At 39.5% G+C, this 26,178-nt stretch overlaps 1 long non-coding RNA gene across 1 annotated transcript; it reads right to left on the bottom strand.

The window, feature by feature from the left end:
• Positions 1 to 513: 513 nt before the first annotated feature.
• Positions 514 to 16,895, bottom strand: LOC122430912. Its single transcript, XR_006266404.1, has 3 exons — positions 16,774 to 16,895; positions 13,494 to 13,496; positions 514 to 583 (listed from the first exon to the last, which is right to left on the bottom strand). It is a non-coding gene; the product is annotated as an uncharacterized LOC122430912 (long non-coding RNA).
• Between the last annotated feature and the right edge of the window lie 9,283 nt (positions 16,896 to 26,178).

Raw genomic sequence — 26,178 nt, 5'->3', positions numbered from 1 at the left:
TGTAGTAGAACCTGAAGTCAGGCAGGTTGTTCCTCCAGTTCCATTCTTCTTTCTCAAGATTGCTTTGGCTATTCAAGTTTTTTTTTTTTTTTTTAATTTCCATACAAATTGTGAATTATTTGTTCTATTCTGTGAAGGATACCACTGCTAGGGTTATAGGGATTGCATTGAATCAATAGATTGCTTTGGGTAGTATAGCCATTTTGACAATATTGATTCTTCCAATCCATGAACATGGTATATTTCTCCATCTGTTTGTGTCCTCTTTGATTTCTTTCATCAGTGTTTATAGTTTTCTATGTATAGGTCTTTTGTTTCTTTAGGTAGATATACTCCTAAGTATTTTATTCTTTTTGTTGCAATGGTGAATGGTATTGTTTCCTTAATTTCTCTTTCTGTTTTTTTTTTTTTTTTTTTTAGGAATGCAAGGGATTTCTGTTTGTTAATTTTATATCCTGCAACTTTATTATATTCATTGATTCGCTCTAGTAATGTTCTGGTAAGAGTCGTTAGGGTTTCTTTATGTAGAGGATCATGTCTCTGCAACAGTGAGAGTTTCACTTCTTCTTTTCCTATTGGATTCCTTTTATTCTTTCTTCTCTGATTGCGGTTGGCCAGCACTTCCAAAACTATGGAATAGGTATTTGCGCGAGGTGGACAATCTTGTTCTTGTTCCTGATTTCAAGGGGGAATTCTTCCAATTTTTACCATGTGGGTAATGCTTGTGTTGTGTTGCCATATGCAGCTGTTTATTATGTAGTTATGTTCTTCTATTCGGCTTTCTGGAGAGTTTTTTATCAAAATGGATTTGAATTTGTCAAAGCTTCTCTGCATCTATTGAGATAATCATATGGTTTTATCTTCAATTGTAATGGGTGTATTACATTGATCTGATTTGTGGAATTAAAAATCTTGCATTCCTTGGATAAAGCCCACTTGGTCGTGGTGTATGATTTTTTTTAATATGTTGTTGGATTCTGTTTGCTAGAATTTTGTTAAGGATTTTTGCATCTATGTTCATCAGTGATATTGGCCTGTAGTTTTCTTTTTTTCTGGCATCTTTGTCTGGTTTTGGAATTAGGGTGATGGTGGCCTTATAGAATGAATTTGGAAGTTTAGCTTCTTCTGCAATTTTCTGGAAGAGTTTGAGTAGGATATTTGTTAGCTCTTCTCTAAATTTTTGGTAGAATTCAGCTGTGAGGCCATCTGGTCCTGGGCTTTTGTTTGCTGGAAGATTTCTGTTTACAGTTTCAATTTCCATGCTTGTGATGAGTCTGTTCAGATCTTCGATTTCTTCCTGGTTCTGTTTTGGAAAGTTATACTTTTCTAAGGATTTGTCCATTTCTTCCAAGTTGTCCATTTTATTGGCATAGAGCTGCTAGTAGTCATCTCTTATGATCCTTTGTATTTTAGTATTGCCTGTTGTGATCTCTCCATTTTCTTTTCTAACTTTGTTGATTTGGTTCTTCTCCCTTTGTTTCTTGATGAGTCTTGCTAATGGTTTGTCAATATTGTTTGTCTTTTCAAAAACCCAGTTTTTAGCTTTGTTGATTTTTGCTATGGTCTCTTTTATTTCTTTTGCATTTATTTCTGCCCTGTTTTTTAAGATTTCTTTCCTTCTACTAACCCTGGGTTTCTTCATTTCTTCCTTCTCTAGTTGCTTTAGGTGTAAATCTAGATTATTTATTTAACTTTTTTCTTGTTTCTTGAGATAAGCCTGTAATGTTATGAACCTTCCTTTTAGCACTGCTTTTATAGTGTCCCATCGGATTTGGGTTGTTTTGTTTTAATTTTCATTCGCTTCTATGTATATTTTGATTTCTTTTTCGGTTTCTTCTATGATTTCTTGGTTATTCAGAAGCGTGTTATTAGGCCTCCATATGTTGGAATTTTTAAAATTTTTTTCCTGCTGTTGAGATCTAGACTTTGCATTGTGTTTACAAAAGATAACTGGATTTTTTTCAAGTTTTTTGAATTTACCAAGGTTAATTTTATGTCCCAAGATGTGATCTATTCTGGAGAAGGTTCCATGTGCACTTGAGAGAAAGTTGTAATTGATTGTTTTCGGGTGAAATGTTCTATAGATATCAATTAGGTCTAGCTTGTGCATTGTGTCGTTTAAAGTTTGTGTTCCCCTGTTAATTTTCTGTATAGTTGATCTATCAATAGGTGTGAGTGGGGTATTAAAGTCTCCCACTATTATTATGTTATTGTTAATTTCCCCTTTCATACTCCTTAGCATTTGCCTTACATATTGAGGTGCTCCTGTGTTGGGTGCATATATATTTATAATTGTTATATCTTCTTCTTGGATTGATCCTTTGATCAGTATGTAGTGTCCTTCTATGTCTCTTTTCATAGCCTTTATTTTAAAGTCTCTTTTATCTGATATGAGTATTGTGACTCCTGCTTTCTTTTGGTCTCCGTTTGTGTGAAATTTTTTTTTTACAGCACTTCACTTTCAGTCCGTATGTGTCCCTTGTTTTGAGGTGGGTCTCTTGTAGACAGCATATATAGGGGTCTTCTTTTCTTATTCATTCAGCCAAACTTTGTCTTTTGGTTGAGGCATTCAACCCATTTACATTTAAGGTAATTATTGATAGGTATGGTCCCGTTGTCATTTGCTTTGTTGTTTTGGGTTTGTATTCATACAATCTTTCTGTGTTTCCTGTCTAGAGAAGACCTTTATCATTTGTTGAAAGCTGCCTTGGTGTTGGTGAATTCTCTCAACTTTTTCTTGTGTGTAAAGCTTTTGAATTCTCCTTCATATCTGAATGAGATCCAAGCTGGGTACAGTAATCTCAGCTGTAGGTTATTCTCTTTCATTACTTTAAGTATGTCCTGCCATTCCCTTCTGTCCTGAAGAGTTTCTATTGAAAGATCAGCTGTTATCCTTATGGGAATCTCTTTGTGTGTTATTTGTTGTTTCTCCCTTGCTGTTTTTAATTTTTGTTCTTTGTGTTTGATCTTTGTTAATTTGATTAATATGTGTCTTGGGGTGTTTCACCTTGGGTTTATCCTGTTTGGGACTGTCTGGGTTTCCTGGACCTGTGCGACTATTTCTTTCCCCATTTTAGGGAAGTTTTCAGCTATTATCTCCTCGAGTATTTTCTCATGGCCTTTCTTTTGTCTTCTTCTTTTGGGACTCCCATGATTCGAATGTTGGGGCCTTTCACATTGTCCCAGAGGTCCCTGAGGTTGTGCTCCTTTCTTTTGATTCCTTTTTCTTTTTTCCTCTCTGCTTCATGTATTTCCACCATTTTATCTTCTACCTCACTTTTCGTATCTTCTGCCTCCGTTATTCTACTTTTGGTTCCCTCCAGAATGTTTTTGATCTCATTTATTGCATTATTCATTTATAATTGACTCTTTTTTATTTCTTCCAGGTCCTTGTTAAACATTTCTTGCAACTTCTCAATCCTTGTCTCCAGCCTATTTATCTGTAACTTCATTTTGTTTTCAAGATTTTGGATCATTTTTATTATCATTATTCTAAATCCTTTTTCAGGTAGATTCCCTATCTCCTCCTCTTTTGTTTGGCTTGGTGGGCATTTTTCATGTTCCTTTACTTGTTGGGTTTTTCTCTGCCTTTTCATCTTGTTTATATTGTGGTGTTTTGAGTGGCCTTTCTGTATTCTGGTCGTCTATTGTTCCTTTTTGTTGTGGAGGTTTCTCCCAGTGGGTTGGGTTGGACGGTTGGATTGTCAAGGTTTCTTGGTTAGGGAAGCTTGCATCAGTGTTCTGGTGCATGGAACTGGATTTCTTCTCTCTGGTGTGCAATCGAGTGTCTAGTAATGAGTTTTGAGATGGGTCTATGAGTTTGGTGTGACTTTGGGCAGCCTGTATGTTGATTCTCAGGGCTATATTCCTGCGTTGCTGGAGAATTTGTGTGTTATGTCTTGCTCTGGAACTTATTGGCTCTTGGGTGGTTGTTGGTTTCAATGTAGGTGTGGAGGCTTTTGGATGATCTCTTATTACTTAATGTTCCCTGTAGTCAGGAGTTCTCTGGTGTTCCAGGTTTTGCGCTTAAGTGTCCTGCCTCTGGCTTTCAGTCTTATTCTTCCAGTAGCCTCAAGGCTTCTCCAACTATACAGCACTGATAATAAAACTTCTAGGTTAATGGTGAAACGATTCTCCACCGTGAGTGACACCCAGAAAGTTTCACAGACTTACATGAAGAAGAGGAGAGGGAGGAAGGAGATAGAGATGAGCAGGATGAGAAAAAGGGGGACTCAAGACGAGAGAGACAGATCTATGCAGTGCTCTGTTCCGTAAGTGTTCTCTGTAGCCCAGATCACACACAGAGATTCACAGAATTGGATTGAGAAGAGAAGGGGGAGGGAGGAAATAGAGGTGATCTGGGGGAGAAAAAGGCGAGTCAAAAGGGGGAAAGAGTAATCATCACACTCCTGAGTAAAAATGGGTACTGAATATTGGATTCTTAAATGTCCAAAATTGATAACAAATGCTGAAAAACAAAGATTAAAAATCTAGAGTAGAGGTTAGACTCTTTTTTTAATTTTTTTTTTTGACTTTAGACTCTTAAAAATACAATATTAAAAACAAAAACACAAAAAAATTTAAGAAATACATATGAAGTTTGCTTTAAAAATGGGGTCTTTTTTTGCAAGTTTACAGTGAAATTAAAATGAAAATTAAGGAGTAATAGAGGACCAATAGAGGACTTTAAGTGAAAATAAAAGAAAAAAATGGAAAAATAATTTAAAAATTGTAAAAATATATGAAAATGAAAATTAAGGAGTAATAGAGGAGGAATAGGGAATTTTAAAAGAAAATAAAAGAAAAAAGTATAAAAAAAGAAAAAATTAATTTAAAAAATAATAAAAATATATCTAGGAATTTCTCTGGGCCTGTTGCGGGCATTGTGGGTTTGGTTCAGTTTCAGACAGCTCCTTGTTCCAGCTTACACTTCTCAATATCTATAGGCCTCTTCCAGTGTAGTCGGTGTTAACTACAGGGATTTTAATCTGTTGCACCAATCACTTCTGAAGTGGTTCCCTTTGTTTATTTGGCTTCCATTTGCAGGTCTCGTAGTGTGTCTAATTTCCACCCTGACACAACTGGGTGGAGGTGGTTTCTTGTTTAGGTTCACTTGTCCATTCGTGCTGTGGGGAGGGAGGGGCACTGTAGACAAATATCACTGGTGTCTGTGGGGAGCACTCACACTGTTCTGGCCACACTGGGTTTGCCCGAACTCATGGCGCGAGTGCTACACTGCTCAGGCTCCAGGCTGCTCAATAGGGAGCGGGCCCTGAGTTGTGTGCAGTTCCAGTTTTTGGGTACTCCACAAAAGCGTAGACTCCATTGGGCCTGCGTTTTGTGCCTTCCCTGGCCGGAGCAGCTCAGGCAGCCAGGAGCTTGACCAGCGTACTCTCCCCGGGTACAGTGCTCCTTATCCCCTCTGCGGTCCCTGCCTCAGTTTCCACGCACATCGGTTTGGTGTGCCTTGTGTCTGTTCTGGGGATCTGGTCTCTAGCCGCGACCCTCCTGGCAGATGTCAACCATTCAGAATCTCAAGAAGTCTTAGGTTAAAAACTGGGAACCTTTTTGCAGTTTGGTAGGGAATGCCCTCTCTGAGCCCGAGTTTGCTCTTTTCCACTCCCCCCTGCCTCCTGCCTCCAGCGGTAGATGGGCCAGTCTGCCACCAACTAGCTCTTCCCTGGAATTGCTCAGTCTTTCTTTTGTTCTGAAGCAATGCCTCCTACTCCTCTCCATTCAGCCCTCACTTGCTGGTGGCGGATGCAAGCGTCTGGGGCACATTTCTGCTGGGAGTTGCTTTTAAGCATGTAATCTGTGGTTTTATTTATTTTTCCTCCCAGTTAGTTTGCCCTCTGAGATTCAAAAACTTCCCCCAGGCTCGCCAGTGACAGGGTTTCCTGGTTTTGGAAACTTCCTCTATTACGACACCCTTCTGGGGACAGGTCTCTGTCCCTAGCTCTTTTGTCTCTCTTTTTATCTTTTATATTTTGCCCTACCTCCTTTGGAAGACAATGGGCTGCTTTTCTGGGTGCCTAATTTCCTCTGCTAGCAATCAAAAGATGTTTTGTGCAGTTTGCTCAGTGTTCAAATGTTCTTTCAATGAATTTGTAGGGGAGAAAGTGGTCTCTGCATCCTATTCCTCTGCCATCCTAGCTACCCCCCAGTAAAGACATTCTTGACTTGCATCAGGTCTTTATCTTGTTGTCATGATCACACACGTGGTGGGGGAAGGGAAGGAGGAAGAGGGAGAATAAGAAAGAAAAAGAGGGAGAGGCTAATCCCATCATGAGGGACCACTATCAAAACATCATATCAACCTGCAGTACCTCGCAAAGACCCTACTTCCTAATTCCATCACATTGGGAGTCAAGGGTGGACACAATTCAATCCATAGCAGCTATGCAGATATGTTTTTAAATCAAGACAGGCCCTCATTTCATTCTCTCTTTTACTCCATATTTATTTTTTCTGAAGTATTTTAGGGACAAGATGAAGTTTTCACAAAATGTACATAATGAGTATTTGGGGTAAAATGATAGGATGTGAAAAAATTGCTCTTTTGTTCCCAGTAAAATGAACATCTTATATCCAGTCCATATGGAAATTTCCCTGATTCTCAAAAGGCAGTTGTCTTTTCAAAGTTTATTGAAAGATTGTTCTCATTTGTTGCACTTGGTTGTTCTCCTTTAAGACAAAATAAATGTTCCTCTCCCAATTTTAATGCCATTTACTTGTTCAGAAACTGAGAGGAAGCAGGGTGATTTGTCTTACAGAATGTAGCACTATTGGGTTTAGAGCAAGAGTCCACAATACCAGCACAGTGGGCCAGGACCAGTACAGGTCCTTGGTCTACTAGGAAATAGACTTCCACAGCAGGAGGTGAGCTGCAGGCTGATGAGTGAGTCTTCATCTGTATTATAGATGCTCCCCATCACTCTCTAATCACCCCCAGAAGGGACAGTCCAGATTGTTTTCCTGGAACCCCCTTGTAGTTACATAACATATGCTTAATAGAACCAAAAATAGCATACATATTGATGATTATTTCCTTTCTCAGTGCTCAGAATGGTGAGTTGGTGCCCTAGCAGTTTATCACAGTGACAAATTAGATGTTGCTTATTAACATTTGGGCACATTTGAGCAGCTTAAAATTAAATATTAGAACACTGTGATCATGGGATCCAGCCCCATTCTTCAAGGTGAATAGAAGGAGAAAAGGTGGAAGTGGTGACAGATTTCTTCATCCCATCCTCTGAAACCAGTGTGGATGGTGACTGTGGCCATGAAATCAGAAGAAGTTTGCTTCTTGGCAGGAAAGCTATGACAAACATAAACAGTGTGTTGAGAAGCAGAAATATCATTCTGCCCAACAAACTGGTAGATGTTTGGCCTTTTCATTTGGAGTCCTAAACTTTCTGTCCAGTCCTCACTGGTCTTTGAAGTCCCCTCAGGTTCCTGTCATTCCAGATTCCCAACATTATTTTGTGCATTTCTTGACTCAGTCCTGAAAATCAGCCATCTCTTGACGATCGTCTGATGGGAAACGTATTTAGAAGCTACAAGTTAGACCTCAGAACACTCACTGTTATCAAGTTGTCTTGCTTCTAGGTTTTACAGTGGTCACAGGAGGAAGTATACATTTTCCATAGAAAATAAAATAAAATGGAATATAATTAGTTGGTACAAACTTATGCTTTCAGTTCAAGACTTAAGACAAAGGGTTTTAATTAAACTTCTTTATGTTATGTGTGAGCCTCTTTTTCTAGCCACTGAAAGGCTTACATCAGAGCATTAGTTTTAATTATTGTCTTGCTTTTAGCTATTAATATACATATGATTCTGTCACAATAACAGAAACAATATCAGGAAGAATAAGTTGTTGAATTACTGCTAGCCACAGCGATGGTGGGGCAGAAGTGTGACGGTTGCTAGGGCAGCACAGAAGCACGTTGGAGAGGAGCTTCCCCAAATCCAAAATCAGGGATGGCAGCCTAGAGGAGCTACACTAGTTCCAAGGTAAGGAGTAGCGGTTGTGCTTTGCCAGAGCAGCAGTGAAGAGAGACCCCAAGTTCAAGGTAAGAGAAACCCAAGGAAGATGGTAGGCACCGACAGAGTGCATCAGAGGGCAGACAGACTGATGCCACAATCACAGACAACTAGTCAATCTGTCACACGGACCACAGCTTTGTGTAACTCAGTGAAACTAAGCCATGCCATGTGGGGCCACCCATGACAGACGGGTCATGGTGGAGAGGTCTGACAGAATGTGATCCACTGGAGAAGGGAATGGCAAACCACTTCAGTATTCTTGCCTTGAGAACCCCATGAACAGTATAATAAGGGAAAAACAAAGGACAGTGAAAGATGAACTCCCCACATTGGTAGGTGCCCAATATACTACTAGAGATCAGTGGACACACAACTCCAGAGAGAATGAAGGGATGGAGCCAAAGCAAAGACAACACCCAGTTGTGGATGGGACTGGTGATAGAAGAAAGATTCGATGCTGTAGAGAGCAATACTGCATACGAACCTGGATTGTTATGTTCATGAATAAAGGCAAATTAGAAGCAGTCAAACAGGAGATGACAAGAGTGAACATCAACGTTCTAGAAATCAGCAAACTAAGATGGATTGTAATGGGTGATTTTCACTCAGATGACCACTATATCTAATACTGTGGGCAGAAATCCCTTAGATGAAATGGAGTAGCCATCATAGTCAACAAAAGAGTCTGAAATGCAATACTTGGATGCAATCTCAACAATGACAGAATGATCTCTGTTTGTTTCCAAGGCAAACCATTCAATATCACAGCAATCCAAGTCTGTGCCCTGACCAGTAATGCTGAAGAAGCTGAAGTTGAACAGTTCTACAAAGACCTATAAGACCTTCTAGTACTAACACCCAAAATAATGTCCTTTTCATTACACTGGGCTGGAATGCAAAAGTAGAACGACAAGAAACACCTGGAGTAACACGCAAATTTGGCCTTGGAGTACAAAATGAAGCAGGGCAAAGACTTACGGAGTTTTGCCAAGAGGACGCACTGGTCATAGCAAACCCCCGCTTCCAACAACACAAGAGAAGACTCTACATATGGACATCACTGGATGGTTGACACCAAAATCAGATTGATCATATTCTTTGTAGCCAAAGATGGAGAAACTCTATACAGGCAGCAAGAACAAGACTGGGAACTGACTGTGGCTCAGGTCATGAACTCCTTAATGCCAAATTCAGACTGAAATTGAAGAAAGTGGAAAAAACCACTAGACCATTCAGGTATGACCTAAATCAAATCCCTTATGAATATACAGTGGAAGTGAGAAATAGATTTAAGGGACTATATCTAATAGACAGAGTGCCTGCTGAACTATAGACAGAGGTTCATGAAATTGCACAGGAGACAGGAATCAAGATCATCCCAAAGAAAAAGAAATGCAAAAAAGCAAAATGGCTGTCTGAGGAGGCCTTACAGATAGGTCTGAAAAGAAGGGAAGCAATAAGCAAAGGAGAAAAGGAAAGATATACCCATTTGAAAACAGAGTTCCAAAGAATAGCAAGGAGAGATAAGAAAGCCTTCCTTAGCGATCAATGCAAAGAAATAGAGGAAAGCAACAGCATGGGAAAGACTAGAGATCTCTTCAAGAAAATTAGAGATACCAAGGGAATATTTCATGCAAAGATAAGTTCAATAAAGCACAGAAATTATATGGCCCTAACATAAGGAGAATATATTAAGAAGAGGTGGCAAGTATACACAGGAAAACTGTACAAAAAATCTTCACAACCCAGATAATCACGATGGTGTGATTATGCACCTAGAGTCAGACATCCTGGAATGTGAAGTCAAGTGGTCCTTAGGAGGCATCACTATGAACAAATCTAGTGGATGTGATGAAATTCGAGTTCAGATTTTTCAAATCCTGAATGATGATGCTGTTATAGTGCTGCATTCAATATGCCAGCAAATTTGGAAAACACAGCAGTGGCCACAGGACTGGAAAAGGTCAGTTTTCATTGCAATCCCAAAGAATGCTCAAACTACTGCACAATTGCACTCATCTCACACGCTAGTAAAGTATTGCTTAAAATTCTCCAAGCCAGGCTTCAGCAATACATGAACCATGAACTTCCAGATGTTCATGCTGGTTTTAGAAAAGTTAGAGGAACCAGAGATCATATTGCCAACATCCAATGGATCATCGAAAAAGCAAGAGAATTCCAGGGGCGGGGGGGGGGAAACATACTTCTGCTTTACTGACTATGCAAAACCCTTTGACTGTGTGGATCACAATAAAATGTGGAAAATTCTTCAAGAGGTGAGAATACCAGACCACCTGACCTGTCTCTTGAGAATCCTGTATGCAGGTCAGGAAGCAACAGTTAGAACTGGATGTGGTAAAACAGACTGGTTCCAAATAAGAAAGGAGTACATCAAGGCTGTATATTGTCACCCTGCTTATTTAAATTATATACAGATTACATCATGAAAACGCTGGGCTGGAGGAAGCACAGGATGGTATCAAGACGGCCAAGAGAAATATCAATAAACTGGGATATGCAGATGACACAACCCTTATGGCAGAAAGTGAGGAAGAATTAAAGAACCTCTTGATGAAGGTGAAAGAGGACAGTTAAGAAGTTGGCTTAAAGCTCAATATTTAGAAAACTAAGATCATGACATCTGGTCCCATCACTTCATGGCAAATAGACAGTGGAGACAGTGGTTGACTTTATTTTTATGGGCTCCAATATGACTGCAGAAGGTGATTGCAGCCATGAAATTAAAAGACTCTTACACCCTGGAAGGAAAGTTGTGACAAACCTAGAGAACATATTGAAAAGCAGGGAAATTACTATGTCAACAAAGGTCCATCTAGTCAAGGCTATGTTTTTTCCAGTCGTGTATGGATGTGAGAGTTGGACCATAAAGAAAGCTGAGACCCGAAGAATTGATGCGTTTGAACCGTGATGCTGGAGAATACTCTTGAGCATCCCTTGAACTGCAAGGAAATCCAACCAGTCTATCCTAAAGGAAATCAGTCCTGAATGTTCACTGGAAGGACTAAGGCTGAGGATGAAACTCCAATACTTTGGCCCCCTGATGCGAAGAGCTGACTCATTTGAAAAGACCCTGATGCTGGGAAAGATTGAGGGCAGGAGGAGAAGGGGATGACAGAGGATGAGATGGTTGGATAGCATCACCGACTCAATGGACATGAGTTTGTGGGGACTGCATGAGCTGGTTATGTACAGGGACTCCTGGAGAGCTGCAGTTCATGGGCTCAAAAAGAGTTGGAAAAGACTGAGTGACTGAACTAAACTGAAGTTAATCAATACAGTTTCAGATTTCTTCCCTTTTTTCCTTTGGTTTTCTTAGGTGTTTTTTTTTTTTTTTTTTTTTATGGGCAGTATTTTTATTTTTCCTTGGAAGATAATCCACTCTGAATGTAGTCATAAGCCTGAATTTTAAAGCCACTTAAGTAATGTGTTGTTATATGCAGCTAGTCACCAACTTGATACAATTAGATTTATTAGTTTTGTTTTCAATTTGTTCAGTTCAGTTCAGTCCTTCAGTCGTGTCCATCTGTTTGCAATATCATGGACTGCAGCATGCCAGACTTCCCTATCCATCTCCAACTTCTGGAGCTTTCTCGAGCTCATGTCCATCGAGTTGGTGATGCCAACCAACCATCTCATCCTCTGTCTTCCCCTTCTCCTCCTGCCTTCAATCTTTACTTACATCAGGGTCTTTTCCAATGAGTCAGTTCTTCCCAACAGGTGGGCAAATAATTGGAGCTTCAACTTCAGTATCAGTCCTTCCAGTGAATATTCTGGACTGATTTCCTTTAGGATGGACTGGTTTGATATCCTTACAGTCCAAGGGTTTCACTCTTTTCCAGGGGGAGGAGTTAAGATTGCACAGAAATAGGATGGGGAGACCACTTTCTCCCCCATAAATTCATCAAAAGATCATTTGAGTGCTGAGCAACCTCCACAAAACAACTTCTGATTTCTAACAGAGGACATCAGACATCCAGAAAAGCTGCCCATTGTCTTCAAAAGGAGGTAGGACAAAATATAAAAGATAAAAAGAGAGACAATAGTATTGGGATGGTGATCCATCCCAGGAAGGGAGTCTTAATAAAGGAAGTTTCCAAACACCAGGAAACCCTCTCACTGGCGGGTCTAAGGTAAGTTTTTGAACCTTGGAGGGCAACCAAACTGGGAGGAATAATAAATAAAACCCACAGATAACATGCCTAAAAACAACTCCCAGAAGAAAAGTACCCCATGCTCACATTCGCCACCAAAAGTGGAGGCTGAATGGAGAGGAGCAGGCAGCCACATTGCTTAGGGTAAGGTCCAGGCCTGAAAGCCCTGAGGGCAATCTGAGGAAGCTAACAAGAGATAGCAACTTAAACTGTGGGATAGCAAGAGAGAGAGATTAATGTGAAAGAAGCCCTAAACTTAGGCACTACCCACCTCTTCCTAGAGCAAAGGACTGAGTGAATACCAGAGAAGAGCTAGCCAGTGTGGACCAGCCCACCCCCCACTGAAGGCAGGAGGCAGGGGGGTGGGGAAAGGGGCAAACATGGCTGCAGAGATGACATTTCCTACCAAACTGCAAACAGGCTTTCCAGTCTCTAACCAAAGATTTCCTGAGATTCTAGATGGTTGACATCCACCGGGAGGGTTGCAGCCAGAAATCAGATCCTCAGAAGAGACAAAAGGCACACCTGACCAGCGCACAGGAAACAGGCTGGGACTACGGAGGGAATAAGGTGCACTGCACCCGGGGAGAGTGCGCTCGTCAAACTCTTCACTGTCTGAGCTGCTTGGATGGGGAAGGCACAAAAGGCAGGCCCAACCGAGTCTGGGCCTTTGTGGAGTACCCGAGAAGCTGAACCTGAGGGCATTATGCCTGGGAAGTGCACGCAATTTAGGGCCCACTCCCTGTAAAGAAGACTGGAGCCTGAGCAGTGGAGACGGGGAAACACACACGCCGTGAGCGGGGGCAAACCCAGTGTGGCCGGAACACTGCGAGTACTCCCTACACACGCCAGTGATATTTGTCTGCAGTGCCCCTCCCTCCCCACAGGACGACTGAACAAGCAAACCTAAACAACAGACCACCTCTGCCCACTTGTGTCAGAGTGGAAATTAGACACTGAAGAGACCTCCAAACAGAAGCCAAATAAACAAAGGGAACCACCTAAGAACCGCCTAACTGCTGCAACAGATTAAAATCCCTGTAGTTAACACCCACTACACTGGAAGGGATGTATAGATATTGAGAAGTGTAAGCTGGAACAAGGAGCTATCTGAAACTGAACTGAACCCACACTGCCTGCAACAACTCCTGAGAAATTCCTAGATATATTTTTACTATTATTATTTTTTGTTAATTAAAAAAAAAAATCTTTCTTTTTTTTTTAAAGTCCTCAATTACTCCTCTATTACACCTTAATATTCAATTTTATAACCTACTATAACCTGGCCAAAAAAAAAGACCATATTTTAAAAGCAAACTTCATATATATTTATAAAATTTTTTGTCTTTTTTTTTTTTATATATTGGATTTTTAAGAGTCTAACCTCTACTCAAAATTTTTAATATTTGTTTTTCAGTATTTGAAATCAACTTTTGACATTTAAGGATCCAAGATACAATATCCATTTTTACTGAGGAGGGTGCTGAATGGTTTGATCACTCTCTCCCACTTTTAACTCTCTTTTTCTCCCCTAGATCACCTCCATTTCCGCCCTCCCCCTTCTCAATCCAATTCTGTGAATCTCTGTAGGTATTCTCGGCTGTGGGGAACACTTAGGTAACAGAGTACTGCCTAGATCTGTCTCTCTTCTCTTGAATCCCCCTTTTTCTCCTCCTTCTTACCTCTATCTCTTTCCTCCCTCTCCTCTTCTTGTAATGCTGTGAATCCCTCTGGGTGTCCCTCAACGTGGAGAACCCTTTCACCATTAACCTAGAAGATTTATTATCAGTGCTGTATGGAGGGAGAAGTCTTGAGGGTACTGGAAGAATAAGACTGAAATCCAGAGGCCAGAGGCTTAAGCCCAAAACCTAGAACACAAGAGATCTCCTGACTACAGAGAATATTAATTAATAAGAGGTCATCCAAAAGTCTCCATACCTACACTGAAACCAACCACCACCCAAGAGCCAGTAAGTTCCAGGGCAAGTCATACCATGCAAATTCTCCAGCAATGCAGGAACATAGCCCTGAGCATCAATATACAGGCTGCCCAACGTCACACCAAACCCATAGACCCATCTCAAAACTCACTACTGGACACTCCATTATACTCAGGGAGAAGAAATCCAGCTCCACCCACCAGAACACCATTGCAAGCTTCCCTCACCAGCCAAACTCGACAAGCCAAACGTCCACCCCACCCACTGGGAGAAACCTCCACAATAAAAAGGAACCACAGACTACCCGAATACAGAAAGGCCACACCAAACACAGCAAACTAAATAAGATGAAAAGGCAGACAAATAGCCAGCAGATAAAGGAACGTGAAAAATGCCCACCATGCCAACAAAAGTGGAGGAGATAGGGAATCTACCTGAAAAAGTATTTAGAATAATGATAATAAAAATGATCCAAAATCTTTTTTTTTTTTTTTCATTTATTTTTATTAGTTGGAGGCTAATTACTTTACAATATTGTAGTGGGTTTTGTCATACATTGACATGAATCAGCCATGGAGTTACATGTATTCCCCATCCCGATTCCCCCTCCCACCTCCCTCTCCACCCGATTCCTCTGGGTCTTCCCAGTGCACCAGGCCCGAGCACTTGTCTCATGCATCCCACCTGGGCTGGTGATCTGTTTCACTATAGATAATATACATGTTTCGATGGTGTTCTCTTGAAACATCCCACCCTCGCCTTCTCCCACAGAGTCCAAAAGTCTGTTCTGTACATCTGTGTCTCTTTTTCTGTTTTGCATATAGGGATATCATTACAATCTTTTAAAATTCCATATATATGTGTTAGTATGCTGTAATGTTCTTTATCTTTCTGGCTTACTTCACTCTGTATCATGGGCTCCAGTTTCATCCGTCTCATTAGGACTGATTCAAATGAATTCTTTTTAATGGCTGAGTAATATTCCATGGTGTATATGTACCACAGCTTCCTTATCCATTCGTCTGCTGATGGGCATTTAGGTTGCTTCCATGTCCTGGCTATTATAAACAGTGCTGCGATGAACATTGGGGTACACATGTCCCTTTCAGATCTGGTTTCCTCGGTGTGTATGCCCAGAAGTGAAATTGCTGCATCATATGGCAGTTCTATTTCCAGTTTCTTAAGAAATCTCCACACTGTTCTCCAGAGTGGCTGTACTAGTTTGCATTCCCAACAAACAGTGTAAGAGGGTATCATTTTCTCCACACCCTCCCCAGCATTTATTGCTTGTAGACTTTTGGATAGCAGCCATCCTGACTGGTGTGTAATGGTACCTCATTGTGATTTTGATTTGCATTTCTCTGATAATGAGTGATAATGAGCATCTTTTCATGTGTTTGTTAGCCATCTGTATGTCTTCTTTGGAGAAATGTCTGTTTAGTTCTTTGGCCCATTTTTTGATTGGGTCATTTATTTTTCTGGAATTGAGCTACAGGAGTTGCTTGTATATTTTTGAGATTAATTCTTTGTTGCTTCATTTGCTATTATTTTCTCCCAATCTGAGGGCTGTCTGTTGACCTTGATTATAGTTTCCTTTGTCGTGCAAAAGCTTTTAAGTTTCATTAGGTCCCATTTGTTTATTTTTGCTTTTATTTCCAATATTCTGGGAGGTGGGTCATAGAGGATCCTGCTGTGATTCATGTTGGAGAGTGTTTTGCCTATGTTTCCCCCCAGGAGTTTGATAGTTTCTGTTCTTACATTTAGATCTTTAATCCATTTTGAGTTTATTTTTGTGTATGGTGTTAGAAAATGTTATAGTTTCATTCTTTTACAAGTGATTGACCTGTTTTCCCAGCACCACTTTTTAAAGAGTTTGTCTCTTTTCCATTGTATATATCCTTGCCTCCTTTGTCGAAGATAAGGTGTCCGTAGGTGTGTCAATTTATCACTGGGCTTTCTATTCTGTTCCATTTATCTATATTTCTGTCTTTTTGCCAGTACCATACTGTCTTGATGACTGTGGCTTTGTAGTAGAGTCTGAAGTCAGGCAGGTTGATTCCTCCAGTTCCATTCTTCTTTCTCAAGATTACTTTGGCTATTCAAGGTTTTTTGCATTTCCATACAAATTGTGAAATTATATGTTCTAGTTCTGTGAAAAATACCGTTGGTAGCTTGATAGGGATTGCATTGAATCTATAGATTGCTTTGGGTAGTATAGCCATTTTGACAATATTCATTCTTCCAATCCTTGAACACGGTATGTTTCTCCATCAGTGTGTGTTTTCTGTCATTTCTTTCATCAGTGTTTGATAGTTTTCTATGTATAGGTCTTTTGTTTCTTTAGGTAGATATACTCCTAAGTATTTTATTCTTTTTGTTGCAGTGGTGAATGGTATTGTTTCCTTAATTTCTCTTTCTGCTTTCTCATTGATAGTGTATAGGAATGCAAGGGATTTCTCTGTGTTAATTTTATATCCTGAAACTTTACTATATTCGTTGATTAGCTGTAGCAATTTTCTGGTAGAGTCTTTAGTGTTTTCTATGTAGATGATCATGTCATCTGCAAACACCGAGAGTTTCACTTCTTCTTTTCCTATCTGGATTCCTTTTACTTCTTTTTCTCCTCTGATTGATGTGGCCAAATCTTCCAAAACTATGTTACATAGTAGTGGTGAGAGTGGGTACCCTATTCTTTTTCCTGATTTCAGGGGAAATGCTCCCAATTTTTCAGCATTGTGGGTAATGCTTGCTGTGGGTTTGCCATATACAGCTTTTATTATGCTGAGTTATGTTCCTTCTATTCCGGCTTTCTGGAGAGTTTTAATCATAAATGGGTGTTGAATTTTGTCAAAGGCTTTCTCTGCATCTATTGAGATAATCATATGGTTTTTATCTTTCAATTTGTTAATGTGGTGTATTACATTGATTGATTTGTGGATATTAAAGAATCCTTGCATTCCTGGGATAAAGCCCACTTGGTCATGGTGTATGATTTTTTTAATATGTTGTTGAATTCTGTTTGCTAGAATTTTGTTAAGGATTTTTGCATCTATGTTCATCAGCGATATTGGCCTGTAGTTTTCTTTTTTTGTGGCATCTTTGTCTGGTTTTGGAATTAGGGTGATGGTGGCCTCATAGAATGAGTTTGGAAGTTTAGCTTCTTCTGCAATTTTCTGGAAGAGTTTGAGTAGGATATTTGTTAACTCATCTCTAAATTTTTGGTAGAATTCAGCTGTGAAGCCATCTGGTCCTGGGCTTTTGTTTGCTAGAAAATTTCTGATTATAGTTTCGATTTCCTTGCTTGTGATGGGTCTGTTAAGACCTTCTATTTCTTCCTGGTTCAGTTTTGGAAAGTTATACTTTTCTAAGAATTTGTCTATTTCTTCCAAGTTGTCCATTTTATTGGCATAGAGCTGCTGGTAGTAGTCTCTTATGATCCTTTGTATTTCAGTGTTGTCTGTTGTGATCTCTCCATTTTCATTTCTAATTTTGTTAATTTGGTTCTTCTCTCTTTGTTTCTTAATGAGTCTTGCTAATGGTTTGTCAATTTTGTTTATTTTTTCAAAAAACCAGCTTTTGGCTTTGTTGATTTTTGCTATGGTCTCTTTAGTTACTTTTGCATTGATATCTGCCCTAATTTTTAAGATTTCTTTCCTTCTGCTAACCCTGGGGTTCTTCATTTCTTCCTTCTCTAATTGCTTTAGGTGTAGAGTTAGGTTTTTGACATTTTTCTTGTTTCTTGAGGTAAGCTTATATTGCTATGAAACTTCCCCTTAGCACTGCTTTTACAGTGTCCCATAGATTTTGGGTTGTTGTGTTTTCATTTTCATTCATTTCTATGCATATTTTGATTTCTTTTTTGATTTCTTCTATGATTTGTTGGTTATTCAGAAGCGTGTTATTTAGCCTCCATATGTTTGAGTTTTTAACATTTTTTTTCCTGTAATTGAGATCTGATCTTACTGCACTGTGGTCATAAAAGATGACTGGAATGATTTCAATTTTTTTGAATTTACCAAGACTGGATTTATGGCCCAAGATGTGATCTATTCTGGAGAAGGTTCCTTGTGCACTTGAGAAAAAGGTGAAGTTGATTGTTTTGGGGTGAAATGTCCTAGAGATATCAATTAGGTCTAGCTGGTCCATTGTGTCATTTAAAGTTTGTGTTTCCTTGTTAATTTTCTGTTTAGTTGATCTATCCATAGTTGTGAGTGGGGTATTAAAGTCTCCCACTATTATTATGTTGCTATTAATTTCCTCTTTCATACTCGTTAGCATTTGCCTTACATATTGCAGTGCTCCTATGTTGGGTGCATATATATTTATAATTGTTATATCTTCTTCTTGGATTGATCCTTTGATCAGTATGTAGTGTCCTTCTTTGTCTCTTTTCACATCCTTTATTTGAAAGTCTCTTTTATCTGATATGAGTATTGCGACTCCTGCTTTCTTTTGTTCTCTGTTTGCGTGAAATATTTTTTTCCAGCCCTTCACTTTTAGTCTGTATGTGTCTCTTGTTTTCAGGTGGGTCTTTTGTAGAGAGCATATATAGGGGTCTTGTTTTTGTATCCATTCAGCCAGTCTTTGTCTTTTGGTTGGAGCATTCAACCCATTTACATTTAAGGTAATTATTGATAGGTGTGGTCCCATTGCCATTTACTTTGTTGTTTTGGGTTCACGTTTATACAATCTTTCTGTGTTTCCTGTCTAGAGAACATGCTTTAGCATTTGAAGAGCTGCCTTGGTGTTGCTGAATATTCTCAACTTTTGCTTGTCTGTAAAGCTTTTGAATTCTCCTTCATATCTGAATGAGATCCAAGCTGGGTACAGTAATCTTGGTTGTAGGTTATTCTCTTTCATTACTTTAAGTATGTCCTGCCATTCCCTTCTGGCCTGGAGGGTTTCTATTGATAGATCAGCTGTTATTCTTATGGGAATCCCTTTGTGTGTTATTTGTTGTTTCTCCCTTGCTGCTTTTCATATTTGTTCTTTGTATTTGATCTTTGTTAATTTGATTAATATGTGTCTTGGGGTGTTTCACCTTTGGTTTATCCTGTTTGGGACTCTCTGGGTTTCTTGGACTTGGGTCACTATTTCCTTCCCCTTTTTAGGGAAGTTTTCAGCTCTTATCTCCTCGAGTATTTTCCCATGGCCTTTGTTTTTGTCTTCTTCTTTTGGGACTCCTATGATTCGAATGTTGGGGCGTTTCACTTTGTCCCAGATGTCCATGGGGTTGTCCTCATTTCTTTTGATTCTTTTTTCTTTTTTCCTCTCTGCTTCATTTAGTTCCACCATTTTATCTTCTACCTCACTTATCCTTACTTCTGTCTCTGTTATTCTACTCTTGGTTCCCTCCAGAGTGTTTTTGATCTCATTTATTGCATTATTCATTTTTAATTGACTCTTTTTTATTTCTTCTATGTCTTTATTAAACATTTCTTTCATCTTCTCAATCTTTGTCTCCAGGCTATTTATCTGTAACTGCATTTTGTTTTCAAGTTTTTGGATAATTTTTATTATCATTATTCTAAATTCTTTTTCAAGTAGATTCCCTATCTCCTCCTCTTTTGTTTGACTTGGTTGGCATTTTTCATGTTCCTTTACCTGTTGGGTATTTCTCTGCCTTTTCATCTTGTTTAGATTTCTGTGTCTGGAGTGAGCTTTCTGTATTCTGGAGGTCTGTGGTTCCTTTTTATTGTGGAGGTGTTACTTAGTGGGTGGGATTGGACGATTGCCTTGTCAAGGTTTCCTGGTTAGGGAAGCTTGTGTTGGTGTTCTGGTGTGTAGAACTAGATTTCTTCTCTCTGGAGTGCAATGGAGTGCCCAGTAATGAGTTTTGAGATGCGTCCATGTGTTAGGGTGGCTTTGGGCAACCTGTATGTTGACGCTCAGGGCTATGTTCCTGCATTGTTGGAGAATTTGCATGGTATGTCTTGCTCTGAAACTTACTGGCTCTTGGGTGGTGGTTGGTTTCAGTGTAGGTATGGAGGCCTTCACATGGTCTCTTATTACTTAATGTTCCATGTAGACAGGAGTTCTGTGGTGTTGTCAGGTTTTGGGCTTAAGTCTCCTGCCTCTGGATTTCAGTTTTATTCTTCCAGTAGTCTGAAGACTTCTCCAACTATACAGCACTGATAATAAAACTTCTAGGTTAATGGCGAAAAGATTCTCCCCCTGAGAGTCACCCAGAAAAGTTCACAGAGTTACATGAAAAGGAGGAGAGGGAGGAGGGAGATAGAGATGAGCAGGAGGAGAAAAAGGGGGACTCAAGAGGAGAGAGACAGATCTATGCAGTTGTCTGTTCCCACAGTGTTCTCTGTAGCCCCAACGCCCACAAAGATTCACAGAACTGGATTGGGAAGAGATTGGGAAAGGAGGAAATAGAGGTGTTCTGAGGTAGAAAACGGAGAGTCAAAACTGGGAGAGAGTAATCAACACACTCCTGAATAAAAATGGGAACTGAATATTGGATTCTTAAATGTCCAAAATTTGTATCACATAGTGAAAAACAAAGATTAAAAATCTAGAGTAGAGGTTAGACTCTTAAAAATACAATATTAAAAACAAAAACAAATACACAAAAATTTTAGAAATATATATGAAGTTCAGTTTAAAATAGGGATTCTCTCTCATTTTTTTTTTGCAAGGTTATATTGAAATGAAAATGAAAATTAAAGAGTAGTAGAGGAGTAATAGAGGACTTTAAGAGGAAATAAGAGAAAAAGAAAAAAATGAAAAAAAAAGGGATAAATATTTTTTTTAATTAAAAAATCATAAAAATCTGTGATAATGAAAATTAAGGAGTAATGGGGGAGTAATAGGGAATTTTAAAAGAAAATAAACGAGAAAAAATAAAAAAGAAAAGAAGAGAAAAAAATAAAAAAGAAAAATATAATTTTTTTTTAAATTAAAAAACAAAAAGTAAAAATATATCTAGGAATTTCTCTGGAGCTGTTGCGGACAGTGTGGGTTTGGTTCAGTTTCAGATAGCTCCTCGTTCCAGCTTACACTTCTCGATATCTATAGGCCCCTTCCAGTGTAGTCAGTGTTCTCTACAGGGGTTTTAATCTGTTGCACCGGTCCGTTCTGAAGCAGTTCCCTTTGTTTATTTGGCTTCTGTTTGCTGTTCGCTTCAGTGCCTAATTTTTTGCCCTGACACAGGCGGGCGGAGGTGGTCTCTTCTTCAGGTTAGTAGTTCTGTCACGCTGCGGGGAGGGAGGGGTGTTGCTTTCCCCGTCTACTATGCTTAGGCTCCCGGCTGCTCTATATGGAGCATGCCCTGTGCTGCGCGTGGTTCCAGCCCTTGGGTGTTCCACAGAAGCGTGGACTCGGCTACGCCTGCGTTTTGTGCATTACCCGGCCCATGCAGCTCAGGCAGCCAGGAGCTTCATGGGTGCACTCTCCCCAGGTGCAGTGCGCCTTCTCCCCTCCACATCCCCAGCGCCAGTCCCCGCCGGCGCCAGTCCGGTGTGTGTGCCCTGTGTCTAGCCATGACCCTCCCGGCGGGTGTCCACCATCCAGAATCTCAGGAAGTCTTTGGTTAGAAACTGGAGGCCTGTTTGCAGTGCGGTAGGGGATGCAATCCTTGGGGCCGAGCCTGCCCCTTTCCCCTCCCCCCTGCCTCCTGCCTCCAGCGGGGCTGGGCCGGTCTGCAGCTGTCTAGCTCCTCTGGACTTGCTCGGTCCCTTTGTTCTGCGAACAACCGGCCGTGTGTTCGGGCCGGTTAATTTTCTCTCTCTCTTTTGCTGTCCCACAGTTTAAGCTGGTAACTCACAAAAGCTCCCTCCGATTGCCCTCTGGGCACTCAGGCCCGGTCCTTACCCTAAGCAATGCCGCCGGCTCCTCTCCATTCCGCCCCCACTTGCTGGTGGCAGATGCGGGCATCTGGGGTACTTTTCTGCTGGAAGTTGCTTTTAGGCACGTAATCTTGGGTTCTATTTATTTTTCCCCTCCCAGTTAGGTTGCCCTCTGAGATTTAAAAACTTCCCCCAGACCTGCCAGTGTGAGGGTTTCCTGGTGTTTGGAAACTTCCTCTATTAAGACTCCCTTCCTGGGATGGATCTCCACCCCTAACTCTTTTGTCTCTCTTTCTATCTTTTATATTTTGTCCTACGTCCTTTCGAAGACAATGGGCTTCTTTTCTGGGTGCCTGATGACCTCAGCTAGTGATCAGAAGTTGTTTTGTGCAGTTTGCTCTGTGTTCAATTGTTCTTTCGATGAATTTGTGGGGAGAAAGTGGTCTCCCCGTCCTATTCCTCCACCATCTTGGCTCCTCCAAGCTCAATCCAAAATCTTGAAAACAATATAGAGTTACAGATAAATAGCCTGTAGACAAGGATTGAGAAGATGGAAGAAATGTTCAACAAGGACCTAGAAGAAATAAACAGTCAATTAAAACAATGAATAATGCCATAAATGAGATCAAAAACACTCTGGAGGGAACCAACAGTAGAATAATGGAGGCAGAAGATAGGATAAGTAAGGTAGAACATAAAATTGTGGAAATAAATGAAGCAGAGAAGAAAAAAGAGAAAAGAAAAAAAAATAAGACCATCTCTTAAGGGACCTCTGGGACCATGTGAAATGCCACATCATTCGAATCATAGGAGTCCCAGAAGAAGAAGACAAAAAGAAAGGCCATGAGAACATACTCAGGGAGATAATAGCTGAAAACTTCCCCCAAATGGGGAAGGAAATAGTGACACAAGGTCAAGAAACCCAGAGAGTCCCAAACAGGATAAACCCAAGGTGAAACACCCCAAGACACATATTAATCAAATTAACAAAGATCAAACACAAAGAAAATATATTAAAAGCAGCAAGGGAGAAACAACAAATAACACACAAGGGGATTTCCATAATGATAACAGCTGATCTTTCAATAGAAACTCTTCAGACCAGAAGGGAATGGCAGGACATACTTAAAGTAATGAAAGAGAATAACTACAACTCAGATTACTGTACCCAGCAAGGATTTCATTCAGATATGAAGGAGAATTCAAAAGCTTTACAGACAAGCAAAAGCTGAGAATATTCAGCAACACCAAGGCAGCTCTTCAACAAATGCTAAAGGATCTTCTCTAGACAGGAAACAGAATGATTGTATGAACCCGAACCCAAAACAACAAAGCAAATGGCAACGGGACCATACCTATCAATAATTACTTTAAATGTAAATGGGTTGAATGCCCCAACCAAAAGACAAAGGCTGGCTGAATGGATACAAAAACAAGACCCCTATATATGTTGTCTACAAGAGACCCACCTCAAAACAAGGGACACATACTGAAAGTGAAAGTCTGGAAAAAAATATTTCACACAAAAGGAGACCAAAATAAAGCAGGAGTCACAATATTCATATTCAATAAAATAGACTTTAAAATAAAGACTGTGAAAAGAGACAAAGAAGGACACTACATAATGATCAAAGTATCAATCCAAGAAGAAGATATAACAATTATAAATATATACGCACCCAACATAGGAACACCACAATATGTAAGGCAAATGCTATCAAGAATGAAAGGGGAAATTAACAATAATACAACAATAATGGGAGACTTTATTACCAAACTTACACCTATGGATAGATCAACTAAAGAGAAAATTCACAAGGAAACACAAACTTTAAATGACACAATGGTCCAGCTAGACCTCATTGATATCTGTAGGACATTTCATGCCAAATCAATCAATTTAACCCTTTTTCAAGTGCACACAGAACCTTCTCCAGACTAGATCACATCCTGGGCCATACATCTAGCCTTGGTAAACTCAAAAAATTGAAATCATTCCTGTCAACTTTTCTGACCATAATGCAGTAAGATTAGATCTCAACTACAGGAAAAACACTATTAAAAATTTGAACATATGGAGGTTAAATAACACACTTCTGAATAACCAACAAATCATAGAAGAAATCAAAAAAGAAATCAAAATATGCATAGAAAGGAATGAAAATGAAAACATAACAACCCAAAACCTATGGGACACTGTAAAAGCAGTGCTAAGGGGAAGGTTCATAGCAATTCAGGCTTATCTCAAGATACAAGAAAAATGTCAAACAAATAACCTAACTCTACACCTGAAGCAACTAGAGAAGGAAGAAATGAAGAAATGTGGCAAAAATGCCACAATAAAGAAAACTACAGGCTAATATCACTGATGAACCTAGATGCAAAAATTCTTAACAAAATTCTAGCAAACAGAATCCAACAACATATTAAAAAGATCATACGTCATGATCAAGTGGGCTTTATCCCAGGAATGAAAGGATTCCTAATTATCCACAAATCAATCAGTGTCATACACCACATTAACAAACTGAAAGATAAAAACCATGTGATTATCTCAATAGATACAGAAAAAGCCTTTGACAAAATTCAACATCCATTTATGAAAAAAAAAAAAAAAAAAAAAAAAAACCTCTCCATAAAGCAGGAATAGAAGGAACATACCTCAACATAATAAAAGCTATATATGACAAACACACAACAATTATCCTCAATGGTGAAAAATTGAAAGCATTTCCCTTAAAGTCTGGAACAAGACAAAGGTGCCCACTCTCACCACTACTATTCAACATAGTCTTGGAAGTGTTGGCCACAGCAATCAGAGCAGAAAAAGAAATAAAAGGAATCCAGATGGGAAAAGAAGAAATAAAACTCACTGCAGATGACATGATCCTCTACATAGAAAACCCTAAAGACTCTACCAGAAAATTACTAGGGCTAATCAGAGAACACAGTAAAGTTGCAGGATATAAAATTAACACAGAGAAATCCCTTGCATACCTATACACTAACAATGAGAAAACAGAAAGAGAAATTAAGGAAACAACATCATTCAACACCGCAACAAAAAGAATAAAATACTTAGGAGTATATCTACTTAAGGAAACGAGACCTATGTATAGAAAACTATAAAACACTGATGAACACAATCAAAGAGGACACAAATAGATAGAGAAATGTGCCGTCTACATGGATTGGAAGAATCAATATTGTGAAAATGACTATACTACCCAAAGCAATCTATAGATTCAATACAATCCCTATCAAGCTGCCAAAGGTATTTTTCACAGAACTAGAACACATATTTTCGCAATTTGTATGGAAATATAGAAAACCTAGAATATCCAAAGCAATCTTGAGAAAGAAGAATGGAACTGGAGGAATCATCCTGCCTGACGTCAGGCTCTAGTACAAAGCCACAGTCATCAAGACAGTATACGCAAGGTGAAAAGACAGCCTTCACAATGGGAGAAAATAGTAGCAAACTAAGGACCAGACAAAGGATTAATCTCAAATATATACAAGAAACACCTGCAGGTCAATTCCAGAAAAATAAATGACCCAATCAAAAAATGGGCCAAAGAACTAAACAGACATGTCTCCAAAGAAGACATACAGATGGCTAACAAACACATGAAAAGATGCTCAACATCACTCATTATCAGAGAAATGCAAATCAAAACTACAATGAAGTACCATTACACGCCAGTCAGGATGGCTGCTATCCAAAAGTTTACAAACAATAAATGCTGGAGAGGGTGTGGAGAAAACGGAACCCTCTTACACTGTTGGTGGGAATGCAAACTAGTACAGCCACTCTGGAGAACAGTGTGGCGATTCCTTAAAAAACTGAAACTAGAATTGCCATATGACCCAGCAATACCACTCCTGGGCATACACACTGAGGAAACCAGATCTGAAAGAGACACATGCACCTCAATGTTCATCGCAGCACTGTTAATAATTGCCAGGACGTGGAAGCAACCAAGATGCCCATCAGCAGAAGAATGGATAAGGAAGCTATGGCATATATACACTATGGAATACTACTCAGCCATTAAAAATAATTCATTTAAATAGTTCCAATGAGGTGGATGCAACTGGAGCCCATTATACAGAATGAAGTAAGCCAGAAAGATAAACACCAATACAGTATACTAACACATATATATGGAATTTTAAAAGATCGTGATGATAACCCTATATGCAAAACAGAAAGAGACA

Source organism: Cervus canadensis, chromosome 29 (assembly GCF_019320065.1).
Source record: "Cervus canadensis isolate Bull #8, Minnesota chromosome 29, ASM1932006v1, whole genome shotgun sequence".
NCBI lineage: Eukaryota > Metazoa > Chordata > Mammalia > Artiodactyla > Cervidae > Cervus > Cervus canadensis.
Note: the sequence above shows the minus strand (reverse complement) of the source record. Positions and strands in the feature narration are given on the sequence as shown.